This window comes from Quercus robur, chromosome 10 (genome assembly GCF_932294415.1).
Source record: "Quercus robur chromosome 10, dhQueRobu3.1, whole genome shotgun sequence".
In the NCBI taxonomy this organism is placed as follows: Eukaryota; Viridiplantae; Streptophyta; class Magnoliopsida; order Fagales; family Fagaceae; genus Quercus; species Quercus robur.
This window is the reverse complement of record NC_065543.1, coordinates 53,435,210-53,455,947: the sequence shown is the minus strand read 5'-3', so window position 1 is coordinate 53,455,947 and position 20,738 is coordinate 53,435,210. Positions and strand designations below refer to the sequence as shown.

General features: G+C 33.0%; 1 pseudogene; it reads right to left on the bottom strand.

Moving 5' to 3' along the window:
• Window positions 1-3,038: 3,038 nt before the first annotated feature.
• Window positions 3,039-19,698, bottom strand: LOC126704348 (11-beta-hydroxysteroid dehydrogenase A-like; annotated as a pseudogene).
• Window positions 19,699-20,738: the final 1,040 nt, after the last annotated feature.

Sequence of the window (20,738 nt, the reverse complement as noted above, 5' to 3'; positions counted from 1 at the left end):
AGATGGCACCAGGAGGACTTACACGCTCGCAAGGTGAGGCATCTATCCTGGTGGTCCAAACTACAGAAACACCTCCTGAAGCAAATCCTCCCACCCAAAGTTCTTCTAGTAAGGAGGCGTCGACTACCGGCGCATTAACTAGTATGACTGGTAATTACATAAAACATACTTAATTACAACTGCACCCTATTTTTACTATTGAGATTATACTTCACTTAATTTAGCTATAATGTACATAGAATGTATAATTTTTTAACATTAATAATGTTTAAATAGAATCTGCTGACAGAACTACCCATGGAGCAACACATGGTATAGCAATACAGGCACTTGTTGAGAAAAGCGGTAAGCTGCCAGTACGTATAGCTGTAGAGTATGATGCTCCTATTGAAAAGAATGTGTGCAAGCTTGTCAATCACTTTGGCGCACAAGTGCGAAGTAATTTGTCCAGTTACAATGTGAAAAATTGGAAAAATGTTGATGCTGCTACTAAAGATGTGGTGCTTCAAAATATCGCGGTGAATTTACATTGATAACGTCTAACTCATCTAATTCATATAATAATATTTTTATAATACATATACACTTCATTTTACAGGATCAGTTTGAGCTAGAAGGAGATTCCAACTTGGTAACGAAAACATTAAATACAAACTGTGGAAGATTATTGAGTTCCAACTCCCACAAGTTGCATCAGGCTTATAAAAAGCTCAAACAATCTCATGGTGCTGACTATGCAAGAAGCCACCCTCAAATGAATGCCACGGAGAAGCTGTGGACTGAACTCATTGATGGGAGATGGACCAATGAGGATTGGCTGGTAAATTATTTATACGTATATTATTATTATCCAATGTTTACTATATTATGTTGTCAACTGATTAGATTAATACTTAGATGAAGTAAATGTATACTGTTTTATTCATGATCTAATAAATATCTTGAATGTTGTTTATTAGAAAAAATCAAGAAAGAACTCTGAAAATAGGAATAAAACTAAAGGCAAACATAAATGCGGGATAAAGGCACTTACTGTAAGGGTTGATGAGGAGGTGCGTATTTTTTCATTTTCTTAAACCTTAGTATATTGCATGTTGTGATTAATTAAGTATATCTATCTAACACTTGAATGTTAATTAATCAGACAAATAATAATGATGGTCAAGTTCCTGAATTGGCAAAAAATTTTAAAGATGTTCATTTCAATCCAAATACAAATATGTGGATACACCCTAAGGATGAAGCGACATATGTATGTGTATCATCCCATCCCTATCATGTTTGTAAATCTATAACATATGTAGTATTAATGTTGGGATTGTTTGTTTCTTTCTCTCTTTCAAATGATAGGAAAATATTCTCAAAGTGCAAGCAGATTATTGTCAAGATCCTAATGCAATTCCCCTTATACAAGAGGAGATCTCAAACTTGGTGTTTAAGAAGAAGTCCGGTATTGTAAAAGGACTTGGCATGAGACCTTCCTCTTCTCTAGTAACCACCGCCTCCTCTAATTCATTGTTGGAGTATATCCAACGGTTAGAAAATGAGATAATTGAGCTCAAAGAGGTAAGAGCTAGAGATTAAGAGGAGCGAGCTAAGGACCAAGATGCACAAACTAAGCAAGATGAGGTCCAAAAAAATATTCTTAACTTTTTGAGGAGCAAGGGTTATGATGATGCTCTTACTTATGGGGGTGGTTCAACTTCAAGTTAAAACACTTTTTGATTAGTACTTTATTTGCTTTCTACAACTTATACATTAGGAGTTGTGATTTTAATTTATTGGTGTGATTACTCTTAATTCATTGTTAGAAATGTTTCTTATAACATAGTTAATGTTTTTACTTTACGATTTTAACGAAGTATTGTTTTTATATTTGTGCAGATTTCTTATTGGTGGCTTTTAGGGGATTTACTTTTTGTATTACTTGAAGACATATGAGGACATCTTCCATTAGTTCTAAAATAGGGTTTAGGTAGAGTTATTGTACGTATTGCAAACAATTATTGTATGGAAGGAGTTTGAATTGGATACTTGTTTTATTTTTTACTTGTGGAATGTATGGATCTTTTTTTATAAATGTGTTGTTGAAATAAATGTGTTATTCAAATGTGAGGTTTTAATAATATAATGACAGGTTACAGGTTAATATCAAAGCCATGAAAAAAAAAAAAAAAAAAATAAAATAAGTTTTAGTGACGAATTTTTTTGTCACAAATATAGCAACAAAAAATTGTTTTAGTAACGAAAATTCCGTCACTAAATATAGCAAAATTTTGTAAGAAATGGTTTTAGTGACAAAAATTTTCGTCACTATATGTGCCTAGATTTTCTTAAAAATAGTTTTAGTGACAAATTTTTTCGTCACTATATGTACCCGAACATAGTTTTAGTGACGAAATTATTCATCACTAAATATGATTTAGTAAACTAAAGTGTTTTTAGTGATGAAATATTTTTGTTACTGAATAATGTTTTTAGTGAGGAAAACATTTAGTGACGAAACGTTTTCGTCACTAAAAGTTTGTTTTTTTTTTTAAATCAAATCGAACTTTTAGTGACAAAATTTTTTGTCACCAGGACTTTTAGTGACAGGGCTATAGTGACGAAATGAGTTTCGTCACTAAAAGTCCAATTTCATCACTAAAGGTCCTTAGTGACAAAAAACTGGACTTTTAGTGACAAATTTTTTCGTCATTGAATATACATTTTGTTGTAGTGTACAAGTACAATATTGGATTAATTACATTGCCTTTTATACTCTCTTATGTAAGAAAATATAAAGATGATCAAGTTTCAATTACTCTTTCCTCCATAAAATGTTTAAATTTAATTTTTTTTATATTTTAAAACTATATACAACATATAAGTTTGTTGATCGAATTGTAAAAAACTTTCGATTAACATGAAATTTTGGACAAAGGGGTTAAGAACAATAAAAAAAGTATAATGCTGAGATTTTGAAAATACTAGTCCATAGTTATCAAGTAGTGTAATATTTATAATATAATTTTTTTTTAAAAGTACACAGATATAACTTAATGAGAGGAATAACTAATGAGCCAATAACCTACATCTCTCAAGTCTTGATCAACTTCCATTTTTCCTTCCTTCAATAAGAACTTGCCTTGGGTCATTTCAGACTCTATGAACCTAGGTGTCACAATTGTGATTTTGATCTCAAGCCCAACCTCGACCCGCAATGTCTCAAAGAAGCTTACTATTGCTGCACTGCTTGCCTGAGGTGACAATGTATTAGAATTCATCTCTAATAGAAAATAATTGGGAACCATATACATCATATTACTTACATTGTAGAAACTCATCCTAGGTGTAGGCAACCATGAAGATGAAGCAAGGACTATCATCTTGCCTCTACTTTCTCTGAGGTGTGGAAGTGCAAAACAGGTGGTATATACTGAACCCCAAAAGTTTATATCCTACGAGGAAAAAAATATTAAACATTTCAACTTTGTATTAGATTAGACTTTGATGTCTTCCTTACATTAATTAACTCCTCTTTCTTTTGGTTTTTTCCAAACTCTTTGTTGTATACTTGTACAAGTAACTTGGTTAAAAAGTAAAAACCCGACCATAGGAAACTGACAAATAACACTAATAAGTCATGGTATTGTATCAATCGATCATACCTATAGTTGTGATAAATTTTGTATCTTAATATTACTAGACAAATAACATGCATGCTTGGACAGTCTTTTTTTTTTTTTTTAACAATTTTTTGGTAAATTATGCATAAAATTGTCAATTACCATTACGGTTTTAAAGCCAGTGATATCAGTTGCATCTTCAAACAAGTAGGCCAAAGAATTCCCAGCATTATTCACCAGATGATCCACTGCATCAAAGAATCATCATGAAAAAAACTTATAATACAAATAAAAATCCTTTATGTTAATGTTTATGTTTCATTCTATACTCCACTAATTATGACCTTAAAATACTATTTTAAAAACACATGCAATAAATAAATCAAATTAAGTTGATAAGCTTAATTAACCATTTGGGCTTACATCTACCAAAGTGACTCATGGTTTCATCAACAATTCGCATTCAGTCCTCAACCTTGGATACCTCTACACTAATTATAAGAACATCAGGGGAGCCATATTCTCGAGCTTGATCAGCCACTTCTTGGAGAGCGTTTTCCCTTCGGGCAATAAGGGCTAGTAAAGCCCCTCTCCTAGCATATTCATAAGCTAAATGCTGCAGTGTACATAAACCAATAATTTAAAAAAAAAAATTTTAATGAAGGCATAAATCAATATTATATATATCAAATAAATTAAACATTCTATATGACTCGGAAAAAAAAAAAAAGTTGTTTCAACGTATGCAAAATGAATGAAAAGAAACAAATCTTGAATCATTAAATTTGTGTTCCTAGATTTCTTTTAGAATATGACACAATAAGATTTGAATATATGACATCAACTTTATAAAGTTAATCATCAATATCCTAAGATACTAATTTGCTTGTTATCATTAAGTTAATCACCAATATCCTAAGATACTAATTTGCTTGTTATCATTAAGTTAATCATCAACCTCAAGATAATTACGTCAATATCCTAATGTACTAATTTGCTCTTTATCATTAAGTTAAGATGTCAATCGTTTCTTTTTGGTGTAGGCAGAATTCGATCAATTCCACAATAATTATTCTTTATTAATATACTAAGAAATTAATTTTCTGTTTAATTATTATTACATTAAAGATACAAAATTATTTATTTTTTGTGTAAAGAAGATTCAATCTTATATCTTATTCTAGGATAAAAGACTTTATCATTTTGAATTACCTAAATTCCATATGTGTCGCCTCACAATTGTATAATTTTGATCAATAATTGTAGTTTATTGCTATAGGTGTTAATTATTAGGTGAATTGTCTAGAATTATTAGGGTAATTTCCTCCTGAAATTATATGTATCCATCTTGAAATAATAATTAGAGTTAATCTCATCATCAACTTTTAGAAATTGACTATTATAATTTTCATATCTATTTAAATTACTAATAATACTACAAAATTTAATTCACTCATTTCAAAAAAAATTAATAAGATTTTAAAAACACCATAGTAAAATAACCCAAGAACCCTATAATAAACTTTGGAAAATAAATAAATAAATAGCAAAATCCATGTTCTACCACAGCTATTTTCAAGATGCACTTGGTTTGTTAGGTTTTAGATCCTTGTAAACTAGATTGTTTAACCTAATTAATTAACCAAGTGAATACTTAAGTTTATTATTCAGATCTAGGTTAAAACAAAACAATCATATCATGCAAAGAAGCGGAAATATAAAAAAATAAATAAATAAGTAAAACACACACACACACACAACGATATAATGACCTAGGAAAACCAAACTGGTAAAAAACCTAGGAAGAATTTAACCTAACTATCCTCAAGGTAAAAAACAAATCCACTATAAAGAATCGAAGTTTACAATAAAACTTAGACCACTAACATCCTATTGCTACCACATATAGAACTTACTGATACGACCACGTGCAAGCTCTGAATTCATGGACTCCTTCTTTATTAGGCCTTTGCAACACAAACACCAACACTTGTGATAAAAAAAAAAAAAAAAAAAAAAAAACACAATCTCTCCTCTTTGTGACTCCAAGACCACCTTGAAGGTATAGATCATCAACTATTGTTGATCTGCATGTAGCAACTTCAGATCTATTGGTTCTAAAGATATGAGAGTGATATCTGGTAGAGACTTTGATAGAGGAAGGCACAGAACCTTTTAGATCTCACAAGAGCACCTCCAAAGTCATAATAAAATGTGCCTAGGGATTCCTTTATATACTAGGAGAAGTAGACCTGAAACCCTAATCCTTTTTGGGCTTGAACTGCTATTTGGGCTTAATTAAAATTCTGCAAATACGACTCTCGATCGGTCAAGTCTATCTCTCGATCAGTCGAACTAGGCAAATTCTGAAATCTTCTTTATGCAACTACTTGTTCTTGAATCTTGACTTGAATCATCTTGAGCATTGTCTAATAATACCTATAGACTCTAAAATCTATATTTAGACAAGTTTAATTATGTTCACAATTTGCCAATTGTTCTAAACTTTTAGAACCTAACATGGCTTATTATTACCTCGCCAATGCCTGAGGAAGCACCAGTTATGAGCATGACTTTTCCAGACAAACTTTCACTGAAAACAAAGCTTAGGGTGGAGAGGAAGAGCTTGTAAAAGTAGGTTGGTGGTAAGAGAAGACAGATGGAGACGAAGGTGAATGGAGGAGCTACTATGTTCAGGAACTTGTTAATAAGATCCACTGCTCTTGCTTTGTTAAAACTTAAAAAAAAGAGTAGAGAAAGAGAAACAGATGTACTTAATTTGATGTGAAGGTGTGTTAGGACATATGTGGAACATGTTAAGAACATATGTCATATAGAATTGGCTAATCTTTTGATAAAACGCACTTTACTTGTAATTGGGTAGATCTAAGATGTGTTTAATACTTCAAGGAATAAGAGTTCAAGTCCAAGTATTGAACTCATGCAAATCTGTCCAAGAATCAAGTGAAAAAGCGTTGTTCATTAAATCTTGACAGATAGCTTGACAGATGTATCTATCGAGATTTAATATTTGAAGTTCGATAGATGTATTTATCGAGAATTACAAAATTCAGATTTCTAGATCTGTTTTTCACGCATATCCAAGTTATATGTTTAGGTTTTCTTTTTTCACAACCTTAGACATATATAAATATTATTTTAAGGACCGTCATAAGGTTATTACACTTGTTACATGCATATTGTGACCGAAGAAAATCTACCCTAGTTCATCTTTCTCTTAAAGAAGCTGCTACGTTTATACGCCGTAGAGTTTTGTGACCAATGAGTCTTTTGATCTTCATTGTCTAAATGACTGAAGAACTTTGCAGCCAACATCTTTTTCAAGTTGATGTGTTAGTCACATACTTGGATCCATGCATTGATTGATTAGTCACGTACTTGGAGTCGTGCATTAAAATGAGAGATTGTCACTACATTACAAGTCCAATTATGTATTGGGGTAAGGGTTCCACTATAGATTGGTATAAAGTACTGAGATTCCTTTACTTGTAACTGCTTGTTTTGATAATAGTGAATTCTCGAAAGTGATGACCTTAAATTCACCCTGTAGGATTTTGCCTTGGTGGTTTTCTCCATTCGTAAACAAATCACCCGTGTCAAATTTAATTTCCGCTGCATTAAGTTATTCGGTTTTTTTTTGTGCTACCACACTTATTGCATGTTAAATTGACTTAAGTAATTCACTTGGTTAATTAATTGATTAATTTACCCAAGAAGTCAATATATTCTTAGCCTATCAAGGTGTAAACCATTTAGACTTTTATAGTATATGCTAAGAGTAAAGTTGTAGAAGATGACGGAGATGGAGTAAAAACGTATAGTGACACCATTGCATGGCATGATTACAATAAGTAGTTGAAACAATAACCATGACTTTTGCCGCTTCTTTTTTTATTTTTCATTTTTTTGAATATATATTTGCAAAATAATTTTGGTTCCTTTACAAGGTAGTATTTTTTTTTCTTAAATAAATGGGAAGGAGATTTTTTTTTCTTCAAGAGTTTCAACTTATGAAGTTCGTTTTCATAATTATTTTTTATCATCAAACCAAAATACTAATTGGTTTTTGGTATAAATGAAAAATTGAATTTCAGATCTCTTATTTGATCACAAAAAATTTTACTAGCTAAGCTAATTGAAACTCACCGAAAATGAGAATTTGAACAGTACCCTTTGCAGCATTTTCTTTTATATATATATATATATCTGACTCGGAAAAACTGTTCAGTAAGGGCCTTTAAATTACAGAGGTTTACAGTCTAATATACAATATCGATAATAGAGTAGTATAACACTATAATATAGCCAAAGTAGGACAATACAATGAATTCAAGTATTTTAGAAAAATAAATTACCTCTTCTAAATAAAAAAATTCAGGAAAAAAAAATCAAGTAGGATATATATATATATATATATTTTGTTGATAATTTTTTTCTTTTTAAATATCAAGAAATATATATTAACCAATTAAGCTGTAAGACTCTAAATTATTAATATATGCAATAGTAAATAATAAAATAGTCCTCTGTCTTCTTTTCCACTTTTTGTTTCTTAATTTTTTGGTTGGAAATCTTTTCTTCTCTTGGTTTTCAATTTTTTGCTGCTTTAAAATCGGTGGAATTCGTGTTCATGTTAAGACTCAAAATATGGTACATTATATGGTGTTGGGGGAGAAAAACTACAATAAAAAATATATACTAAAAATGAAATTACTAAAATAGGATATTGAACGCATTGGCGTCGATAGCTTTTCATTTTGCGCTAAATGCGAATTTGATATTTTGGATGCAACTTTTTTTTCTTTTAAATTTGTAACATTTTTGTTTATAGGCGAAAAGCACATTTTCGTCCCTATATTTTCACACGATTCCCATTTTGGTTCCTATATTTTATTTTCACCGCTTTTAGTCCCTGTTTAGAAAAACGTCTTCAGTTTTAGTCCTTTCCGTCAGTGCCGTTAGGGCACTGACCTACGTGGCAAACGGAATTATTAAAATAATAATAAAAAAATTTATTTTGTCATAAAAAATGCCAAGTCAGCATTTAAATTTAAAAAAAATAATTTATTAATTTTAACTAAATAAAGAATAAAAAACAGAAATTAAAATAAAAAATCACATTAATTAAGATTGAAGTGTGTCTAGAGCAAGAACAACAAGAACACAAACTCAGATCTAAGAACACAAAATTAAAATCCAAAAATCACAGACCCAAAAAATAAGAACATCAAATTAAACCTGAACAAGGAATTAAACATGAAAACAAACACAAAACACAAACCCAAAAAATTAAAATAAAACCAGCACAACACTCCCACTCTCATTTTATACTTCTTTTTCTTCGTTCTTTCCAGATCCATTACTTGCTCTATTTGTTTTTGTATCTTTGTTTTTCTTCTTTCTTTTCAGATCCATGACTCCCTCTTTCTCTCTCAAATACCAACACTTTAGTGTTCAGCATATGGCCGCCAACGCAGCGCATGCGCGACGTCGTCGTGGCGCGCCTCGTCGAGACGCTCTCTAAGCAGTCCATTCTCTCCAAGTGCTACGGCACCTTGCCAAGTGATCTATTTCTCACTCTAAATCTCACACTCTTGGAACCAGCGCCCGATCGGACCTCAATGGTCCCCATTCACCTGAAAACCATCGGCCCATTGTGAACACATTAATCCGACCAGATCAGGTCCAAGGCGGTGGCATGACGGTGGTAGTTCTCTTTCTCTCCCTCTTTCGCATTTGGCTTTTGTCGTTGGTCTTGGATTTTTTGGGGGGGGGGGGGGGGGTTTGTTGATTGTGTTTGTTGGGAGTGGGCCACGGTGTTTGTTCTAAATTCGTGGGTTTCATGGGTTAATTTTTGTTGGGTTGTGGTTCCAATTTGGGTCAGGGTGGTGGTGGTTGGCGGTTTCGATCTGGGTTTGGTTTGTGGCTTCCTTCATGGTTTGGTTCTTCATTTGTGGTTTGGTTTGTGATTTATTGGTGGGTTTGGTCACTGTGATTATCCCTGGGTTCGTGGCTTGCTTCAGACGTGGTGGTTGATGGGTTTTTCTGAGTTTGAGATTTTTTTGTTTGGATTGGTTGTGATGTATTTTTGGATTGATTTGGTAGTTTGGAGTTTTAGGATTTGATGATTTTGCTGGGTTGAGAAAATGGTGATTTTTTAAAATTTTAATTTTTGAATTTTAATTTCTGGGTTTGTGTACTTAAATCTGGGTTTGTGTTCTTATTCAAGACACTTAGATCTCAATTCATATAATTTTTAGTTTTTAATTCTGTTTTTAATTTTTTTATTTAGTTAAAATTAATAAATTATTTTTAAAAAATTTAAATGCTGACTTGGTATTTTTTGATGACAAAATAAAAATTTTTTATTATTATTTTAATAATTCCGTTTGCCACGTAGGTCAGTGCCCTAACGGCACTGACGGAAAGGACTAAAACAGAAGACGTTTTTCTAAATAGGGACTAAAAGCGGTGAAAATAAAATATAAGGACCAAAGTGGGAATCGTGTGAAAATGTAGGGATGAAAATGTGATTTTCGCCTTGTTTATATATAATTTTTTAAAGTATCATTCCTTTTAACTATACTTTAACCAATTTTTAACAAATAAGCCAATCGGCATATATAAGTTACTTTTTCCCATTAAAAAAAAACATATAAGTGACTTTTCTTTCCAGGGACCTATCATGTGAACCATACTTTGAACAATTTTTAACCATAAGTGATCTTACTATCAAGATTTCTTTATAAATTAAAAAATTGAACAGAATAAGCCTAGAATAGGAGGGTTTTTTTTTTTTTGGGAGAAAAAGAATAGGAGGTATTAATTGGTCAATCTTCAAATATATGCTCCTAAGCTTGGATGACATATTTTATTTTTAGGACTGTTAATGGGCGTATTTAAGACATTTATTATAGGTTATTTTAAGAATGTTTTAATATTACTTTTATGGAAAGTATAAAAATTCGGTCAAAAAAGTCAGTTGTTTTTTTTCTTTTTTCATAAATTTTTTTAAAAATATTTTCTAAACTAAAGCTCTTAGGTCATTTATTAACCTTTTCCTTTACTTTTAAGTACATAACTAGAAGCTAATTAATTTCCTTCTCAAGGAAGAATTCTCTTTCAAACTGGAAGTCATGTCTATTTGCTTAATAGACTTAGTGATCTCAGATAACAAGATACGTTCGTCTTAAACCTATAGCTAGAATATATAGAAAGTATGTCATTCTCCCTTACAGTACAATGTTTAAGACTCGTTTGGTAAGAGATTTTTAGTAATATTGTTTAAGCGTTGTGAAAATATGTGTGTGTTAAAAAGTGTGGTAAAAATACATGTTATAATATTTAAACACTGAAAACTGTTGTTTAAACAGAAGTACCAAACAGACCCTTAGCTTTAGCTTCGTTGGACTTATATATTCAAGTAACTCTCTCACAAGCAAAAATCCTTCACTCTTTAGAGTTGTTCCATTTTTACTCCACCAAATACAGTATGCCATGTATGGGTCCACGTAACTAATTTTCTTTTCTTTCAAAATTTGGTAAAAAAAAACAAGTGGTGTATGACAACGGTTTGTGGAACACCCATATTGGGACAAAGGATTTTTATTCCTATCTCATTCTTTATTCACTACTAAATAGGAGAAGACTATCTTCAAGCTGCCTTTGCTTATTGACCCTTGCAATGAAATCATCAGCCCTTTTGCTCAACTCCTCAGCAGGCAAAGCAAAGTCATTGTTCCCATCCAAATCGTCGTTTTCTTCAGTCAATCCTATCTCTTTAATGTCCTCTCCATCTTCACCTGTCCTCTTCATCACATTTTCTTCAACATATTTCACTGTTGTTGTTCCCTCTGCCTTGACTTCAATGGTTGAAGGACTCTGAAGGCTCCGACTCATGTTAATATACTCATCACAAGCTGAAGAAGGGTCTGAAGAAAATATTTTGGATTCTCCTATAAGGACACCAACAATGAGATTGCCTACTATGAACATAAACTTGTAGCTCAAGAAAACCGAACGGATTTTGGGGAGAGACACAAAGAGAAAGACCTTCATGGAAGAAGATAGGGAGGGAAACCAAAAAGGGCTAGAACAAAATAAACTACAAGTTATTGCTGTCAAAGAATAAAGCAATAGATTGTCTAGAAGTTGATTGCCCTTGTATTTCTTGATGGCTCTGATATTTTGTGTCTTGATAGGAACCATTGTGGAGTAATAGCTAAGTCTACAAGAGAAATTAACTGGGGTTTTAAGGTGGGTTTAGAGGTGAGTCTTCTACTTACTGAAAGGCTGAACATGGAGCATCACAAAGGCAGGATTATATAGTGTGGGAAAGGAAATCAGTTTGGGCATATAGGATTCTTCACATGCTTACTTTTTTTCTCTATTGTATGAGATGCCTTTTAGTAAAGCTATGGGTGTGTGAGAGATTTATCAGGGTTTATTGGGTACTTTTGTTTTTAGGCTGCTTCTGCTTTCCACTACTTGAAGGTTTTGATTCCTTTATTGTTACTTATTCCAGAACACTATATATAAAGGTCACAAGTGTTTACATATTTTTTCTTCTTGTTCTTATATTTATTTTAAAAAGTGATTATGCTGTTTCAAAATATCAGTTTTATAGGTGATATTGCGAGAATTAGGTATTGTTAACTACATGAGCACTAAAACTATGTATCATTTTATATTGTACTGATCAGCACATAGCTTGGTGCTACTCAGCTTTAGAGCAAAAATAGCTGATTACAAATCACATGGTATATTGAGGACATGAAATTTATATGATGATAATCATCACTAGGTGAAAATGATACATTCATTTGGTGAGAGAAGTGGCAATGTGGCATATTACATATACCATGATATTAAAGATGAATTCCACTTAAAAAGTATTTATATCTTCTTTTACTTTATGTGGTGCTCAATGGAATTGTGGCGGGTTGGTTAAAGAAGTTGCTTAGCTTTTCCATACATAATTCGTAACTAAAAGGAAAGATTATTGAGTGGAAAAGAAAAAAGAAAAAAAGAAAAGTGAAGCTAAATAAGAGACATGAGAAGTTGGGTTTAAAGTCATTGTCAGAAAAGAAGCTTTGGAGCTATGGTTTAGTTGACCCAAAATTTATGGTTTAGTTTGGAGCTGTTATATACAGCTCCAAACTAATTAAGTTGCATCTTTTTCAAAGATGCCACTTTAAAGTAATAGACTAGACAATCCTTTTTATAATTTCAGATTTTGCAAATCATTCAATTATGGCGGTAGTAGTACCATAATCACAATAATTTTGTACAAACACGTCCTACATTTGTTAGCAATAAAGTGATAAAACCGGACAGGAAGTACTGAATTATTGATGCAAATATGCAATGAGATAGCGATAAGAAGGAGAACAAGACTATTTCAAAAGATAAGGAGAACAAGTCTATCTCAAAAAAAAAAAAAAAAAAAAAAAAAAAAAAAGCCTTAATGCTAGAGGAAAACCTTGAATACACAAGGCCAATAAAAGGAAAAAAAAAAACTTCTAAAAATAATTAATTAATTAATTACTAAACTTGATGCCAATGGGCTACAAGCCTACAACCACTAACTTATTTAGAAAAACATTATAGAAATTATAGGACGGTCAAGAAAGAAACCCTAATTTGTGTAAGGCATAAAATCAAACTAAAAAAAATAAAAATAAAAATTTAGAAAGTGTCATATAAAATTACTACAAACCCTAAAAAAAATTTCAGGAAAAAAAAAAACCATAAATAATGTATTATTAAATTGGAGGCCTAAATGAAGGAATTTTAATGGAAAGCGGCATAGGTCACAACCTTAAGATCGCGAGTTTAATTTAATCCTCACTTCAATTTCCTTTAGATTGCTAAATTTTGTGCAATTTTGCACTATGTAAGATTTCTATTTGTACCTTTTTACCTTTTATATCGTTGCAACTTAAGATTCCCCGCTCAAGGAAAACTTGAACTGCGTATTCTACATCAAAAACACAAATAGTAAGTCATCAACAAAACTGCTTTAACATGCTATTCCACACTTATTTAGGGAAGCAAGCAAGTGATTAATATCATTTTCATTTGATCAAAATTTATTTAATATCAGCTATCTGAAATGTGGTCAATCAATAAATTTTTAAGAATAGAAAAGGCCATTGCACTGAGTTACAAGATTAAAATTTAAAACCATAATTTTAATGCATATTTTGCTATTCACTTTAAACTTTTACATTAAAAATCTAAATTTAGTTCCCTTGACTCAAGCACGATTTCTTTTTTATTAGTCTCAAATTTTATCACAGTAACAAGGGTCATTATAATTCTGACAACTTGAAGATTAGAGAGCCTTCATTATGATAACTCTTAATACTTGACGCATACACAATATATGTCAGCAATTCATTATGTTTGATATAGCAAATTAGTAACCAAAATTTTTATCACCAACAAGTAGAATAAGTTATTTCTCAACTACCACCACGCATCCTTTGCGTGATAGTCACTCCACAAGTATAGTAAGTGTTTGTGAAGTGTGGGAAGCAAGGGTCAAAGTTCAAGTCTCCAGAATGGAATTTCACATATATATACACCTAGATTAGTTTAGAGTAGAATTTTTGTCTTTTATAAAAAATAAAAAAAAAAATTACTTCTCAGCTAAGGGTTTGTTTGGATACCGCTTATTACTGAAAATTAAAAACTGAAAACTTTGTAGCAAAATAATTTTTAAATATGTGAATAATGCTGTGGGACTCAGTTTTAAAGTTATTTTTTGCTAAAAAAAAGTACTTGCGGGTCCCGTGAATAGTGCACGGGACCCACACAAAACTCACAGAACAGTGCAAACGCAGACATTGATGAAAAAATATTGTATCCAAACGTGCACTAAGTGATTTAGATAGCTTATAGATTAAGTAGGGATCGATAGTGCTAAGCCTCTTTAGATATTTTGTAGTGAATATGGTTTTTAATGTGGTTTCTAGCTAAGTTGAAAATGTATTAATATTACCAGTGTTGACTTGGTACAATTTGGAGTTGGCGAATGCCACAACTCCCTTCTCCCCATTTCCCCTCTCTAGAAGAAAAAGATAAGTTTTAAAGATGTTAAAGAAAAATCAGTCTCAATATATGAATATATTATTTGGTATCTGATCTTCTTGACTATGTGTAAAGAGAGAGAGAATGGACAATTTGCTTTTTTGAAAAGGAATATTTCTAAATTCCCTCTAAAGAGATCCCTCACAATTTGTTGTTTGGGTGTATGTGTTTACAACTACTCTGTTATAAACAAAGTAGTGTTACAACTATCACAAATTTTATTAGGTAACTCTTATAAATTGTAATATCAATTTTTTTTAATATTATTAGATAATACAATTAGGGAAGTAATAAAGAACATGACTACAGATAAAATATAATTGAGGAAAATATATATCCAAGTTACCCTAATTAATATTTTAATGATTTTTTTTCGATCCCAAAAATTTGGGATTAAAACTTGTTGATAATTCGATCGATAGATGGGGATGAGAGGATTTGAATCTTATATTTTTTTGTTAAAAACTCTTAACAATAATTCAATAAAGAGATGATAGTAAATTTAATAGTTTTCTATAAATTCACAACTATCACTATTGGGAGTGGAAAATAAGGTTGTGTAGCTTACCTGTTTTATAAGTTTTATCACTTTGAACTCAAATTGCAAGAATCCAAATGCTTCATCTTTCAAGATATGTTCTTTGTTTTATTTTATTTATTTAGTAGTTTGTTGTGGTATTTCTTTTCATTAATTAATCAACAACTTGGCATGTGGAAGATGGAACCAACGATTAGAGTGTGAAGGTAACTTTACTTAATTAATTAATATTATAGCACTTCTCGAAAAAAAAAAAAATATATATATATATATATATATATATATAATATAGCCTTCCAAGATGTGAGCATTAATTTCTGAAACAGATCAAACTTCCAAAAGAAAAGTTTGATAATCAAATTAGGCCTCGAATGCATATTTTGGTGCTTTAGAAGCATGCACTTAAACACCATAAAAAATAAAATAAAAAATGCTTTCTCGACTTTTTGAAGAACCGACACACATCTTTTTAAGTATATGCATGGATGAATGTGTATGAACAATGTGATTGATCCTCGTGCAATGCATGTGTACGTTCAAGTACGCTACAGTACAAGTGTACAACCAATAAGGTAAACAAAGCAAAAAAAAAAAAGGAAAATTACAGGCAAGTTCTACTGATATAAAGGTATTAGATGCCAATTCCAATCGAATTTTGAAGCCTACAACATGAACCATAAAGGAATAAATACGTTGTTTATAGGATTTTGCCCATGCAGTTGGTATAATATTATATATATGTTTGATTCGAAATTATATGAGTATAGATACTTTTGATACCTTATACTAAAAGGACAATGTTACAGATATATCACTGTAAGTAAAGGTTATTAAAATTGCTTTTTGTTTAATAATTAAGATAAAGTAGAGAAAAAAATATGCCAATTCATTTATATCCTTAGTGTACGATTAAAGTTCAATATCATAATCCTGACTCAGTGTCGAAGGAGGAGCCAGACAACACTTTATGTGGCCATAGGAGAGTGAAATTTTGAAGAAAAGATGAAATCGCAACAAAGATTTTGATGGCAATTGGAAAGGAACCGCAACAAAAACTTCAATGGAAACTGAATAGGGACAGATCATTTTAACTTGACGAGTACCTTGCTGAGAAAGAGGAATCTGAATTTGGCTCTGGCTAATTATTGATGGTTAGCCAAGGAAGGCTCCAATGGTTATGTCAATAAATTGGTGGATGTTTGGAAGTGAGAATAGAAAAGTAACATTTTAAAGACTTGTTGGCTTTGTTTAAGGAATGAAAGGGTATTTATAGAGGACGTGTGTCAAGACTGGTTGTTTCCTCAAGTTAATTGAGAGGACGTGTATCAAGACAGGAATCCAAATATGCAAGTAGACAACACAAGTCCAATAACATTAGATGCAATGGCCGGTTGTTGTGGCACAATAACTACTTATGTGAAGGGTGTCAATGGATATTTCTTTTGAAGAAGGTCATACTAGTCGACCAACCAAAAGGAAGGAATTCAAAAGCTAGCGGCCATGTTATCCTGAGGTAGGTACGTAATTGTTGCATTCCTCTATACTCTGCTACTTGGCCATTGTGATTTGGACATGGTCCTTGGTATTTGGTCAGTTGTTTGGCCATTGTGATTAGCCACTGTATTCAGCCATGGTCCTCGGTACAATTTGTATTTTTTATGCATTTGACATGTACATTCTCTCTCTCATAAGTTAAAATTATATTGTTTGAACTAATTAGATAGAATGATTTTCGTTTATGAACTTATAAAAATTAAGATTCACAAATGTTATATAGAAATAAGTTTTTTTTTTTTTTTAATATCATTAGAATTTATTTTAAGTTTATACAATCCAAACTCAAATATATATAATTACATTTTTATTATAGATTTATAAATATAAATATATAATATCATAGATATTCAAATCGAATCTTATACTCTAAACTAGTTTAAGAACACATTATTATATTTGAACTTGGCTCATTCAATTATTGAGCCTAAACCTGCTTGAACTTCACTTGTATGTTAAGTAGCTCAATTTATTTGCCGCTCTATTTTTCAAAATATCATATACTTTACTTTGGGAACAAATTCATGACAATTACAAACTACTGTTTTTCAAAATTGGTTTGTGCTATTAGAGGCCTGCTAACTCTATGGGCCGTAATGACACCTTTCATTAACCAGCTCTAATCTTCTTCCGACACCTCTTTTTGGAAGAGGCCCAGAACTACTGGACATACCCTAGCCGTGGCCCTTTTGTGTAAAATGGTTTTTTGGAAGGCCGACAAGTACTATGGCCCACTTTCTCTGTCAAAGCCTTTCTTAGGAATCTACAACTTATGGTTCAATAAATATGGGGTAAAATATCATTTTCATCCTTAGACTTTTGTAAATGTTTGTTTTTCGTTATGAACTTTCAAAAATTTCTTTTTTATCTTTAAACTTTAGAAAACGATTTATTTTTTATCATTTCTTCTATGTTCGTTAATTTATATTTTATGTGGCTTCATAGAATGATGATGTGGTATTTGACTTGAACCAAATTATTTTGTTTATAAAATTATGAACAGATGGCAAAGAATTATTGGCACACATGGATTAAATATTGAGTGATGTGGCATTTAAAAAAAAAATCAGCTCATATTTATGTTAACAATTATTAGGATTTAAAATAAAAACTTGAAACACCAAAACATAAATAAAAAAATTCCAATACAAGCTGTCCATCTCCAGCGACATTCAACTAAAATTTCCCAGATCTTTCATTCGTTTTTGATGTTTTGATGTTTTTTGTCGTTTGTAGCATTTTCTTCTTTTATTTTATGATTATGTTTCGGATATTTAGGTTGTTACATATTGTGACGACTAAGAAGTGAATAAAGAAAGGGGATTTTTTCTAATTTTTGAGAAAACTCCATAAGCGTGGCTAAGAAACCCAGTAGTACTTCTTCCTTGTCATCATCATCATCTCCTTCTTCTTACTTTAGTGCTTGTCATCATTGCAAAATAGGATGAATGCTTGGATGGATTGAATTGATGAGGACATGGGTGGGTGGTGCATGGTTTCCAAAGAATAGAGCTTGAATTAGTGCCAACATCGTGAGATGAGAGGGGTTAAATTAGGGATTTACTTTAAATTTTGATAAATTATTAAATTAAAATCTGACCTATTAGTTTATTTTATTTTAATTTACGTGTCTAATAACTCTTTGCCATGTGTCCATAATTTTATAAATAAAATTGTAGGGTCAATTTTTGGGGCCCAGGCCCAGCAAGTAAGTGGTTCTAGCCCAAAGGACCCTAGACAATGAATTTATAGAGAGGGGATTACGGAACTAGGGTTGGACGAAGTGAACGTTAGTTAATTGTATGCCATGCAACAGATTGAACGTAAGAAAATCTTCTTTATGTCCACAGGATACTCAGTCCGAGGAGACGTATGAGCGCACCTCTTGTTATGATTAAAGACTACAGAATTCTTTTCTCTCTTTTCTTCTTAATTTCTCTCTAAATTTCCAATCCCTTTTTCATGGGGATTTCCTTCTCTTATATAACCTCCTTAGATTGATAAGAACCTTACACTTGTTAACCATCTGGACCCTCACTTGAGTGCCTGTCCCATCGGACATCCACCTTATCTTTCTGTGAGTTGCATTGGCCAATGTAACACTGTTCGCCTGTCTTTTCCCCATTAATGCGGCTGGGAAAGTAGCTTCCTTGCATTTAATGCGGCAGTTGTGGCTGCCCCCTGGACGTCTTATCTTTTCTTCCTCCTTCTTGCTTTTTGGGACTTATCCTTATTACCAATATTTGTTTGGAATGACTCCTTATTATGGATAGGGTGCACGTTGGGCTTGTATTTGGCGCGTCCGAGTTGACACTCCTCCTCGGACGTCTCCTTTAAATAAGTTTGGACTTATTAGGGTTGGGCTAGCATTTGTTTTGGCGACCCATTTCTCCCTTTGGTCGTAGTTGAACTCTGTATAGGGCCCAAGGCCCATTGTTTGACTTAGGAATTTTACCCTTACAATAGCCCCTCAAAATTCCGGTTCTTTCCCTCTTAGCCGAGGAGAAAAGGCGGGATTTTGACACTCACAGGATCATTTATTATGGGTTCCCGCTTCACCCGTGCGGAGGCATGTTCCCCACGTGCCTCATTACTGCTAAAGGCATTTTGCAACCCACGAGGCGCTAATTATTGCGCTTAGCGGCTTCATGTCCTTTCGATCCAACAGTGGGGCGCCAGATCAACGGCTGATATCCTCTCCATTTCTCTGGGCGGGAGTAAGTTCGTTCAGTTTCTCCCAGATATATAAGATTTTCAAAGGAATTTCCTCCCATTTTTTGGAAAAGCACTCGAGCACTCAGAGCACTCCAACACCTTCCCTTTCAAAGCGTTCAAACCTCCACAGACATTCCCTTGAAGATTCCCAGTGATTTCCTCACCCATAAGTGCCCATTTCCTTTCCGTTGTCTTTCCCGGAGTTTTTCCTTAAGTAAATCATCTTCGCGTCACCTAGGATTAGGGGGATGGGCAAGCTTGAGAAAATGGTAGATTCCCCGGCCGGTATGGAAGGCTTCAAGGCTAAGTACCGTATTCCGCCGGAAGTAGGTCTAGAGTATTGTTCTTTGGAGGAAGTCTTAATCAAGAGAAGGACGGAGCAGGTTGCCATTCCAGTGATAGCCTTTGTGGAAAGAGGAATGACCATCCCTATGGGGAGGATAACTAGGGATTATTTGCGTGGTCATAGGTTGGCCCCTCACCAATGCGTCGCGAATATGTTCCGAATTCTGGGGTGCATAGACATCTTGAACGATCAGATGAACCTTGGCCTTTCATGGCATGACGTGGTTCATCTATATGAATGCCATAGCCTCGGCGACTCATATTACTTGAAGTCTAGGTCCGATGAGGTGAGGTTGATATCCTGCCTTCCCAAGCCCAACAAAGGCTTGAAGGACGACCTTTTGATCGTTTCCGGACCATGGCACGACGGTATTCACTGCCCGGTCAGGGCAGGAAAACCAAGTGGGGCACCATAGAGTTAGATCCCTTGGAAGGGATCTTAGTTTTGATCTTTCTTTTTCTTCGTTTCAATTTTGATTTCGCTTGTTTGCCTCCTCAGACTAATGTAACCCTTCCTTTGGGCTTTGCAGACAAGGCGCATACGACTCCTCGTCTAAGTTTGGTCAACGTCCCAGCACTCAATTTCCTTCTAAGGTTTGAAATTTACATGAGTGCAGATGGGCAACAGCGGGCTGCACCTCTGATCTTGGACTACGAGCCCCTTTCACGTGCTCTAGTGGACGTCGGTCAAGCAATCAGGGCTGGCAGTCCGCGATTAGCACAAATCGACGTCTCCATACCAGGATTTCTCGCTTCGAGAGATTTACCTCCCGTCCAGCTGCCTGCTCAGCGTGCTCTTCCCGCAGCAGTTGTCACAGGGGAAGAAGCTGATTCCTCGCACTCGTCTTTGGAAGATCAGATAG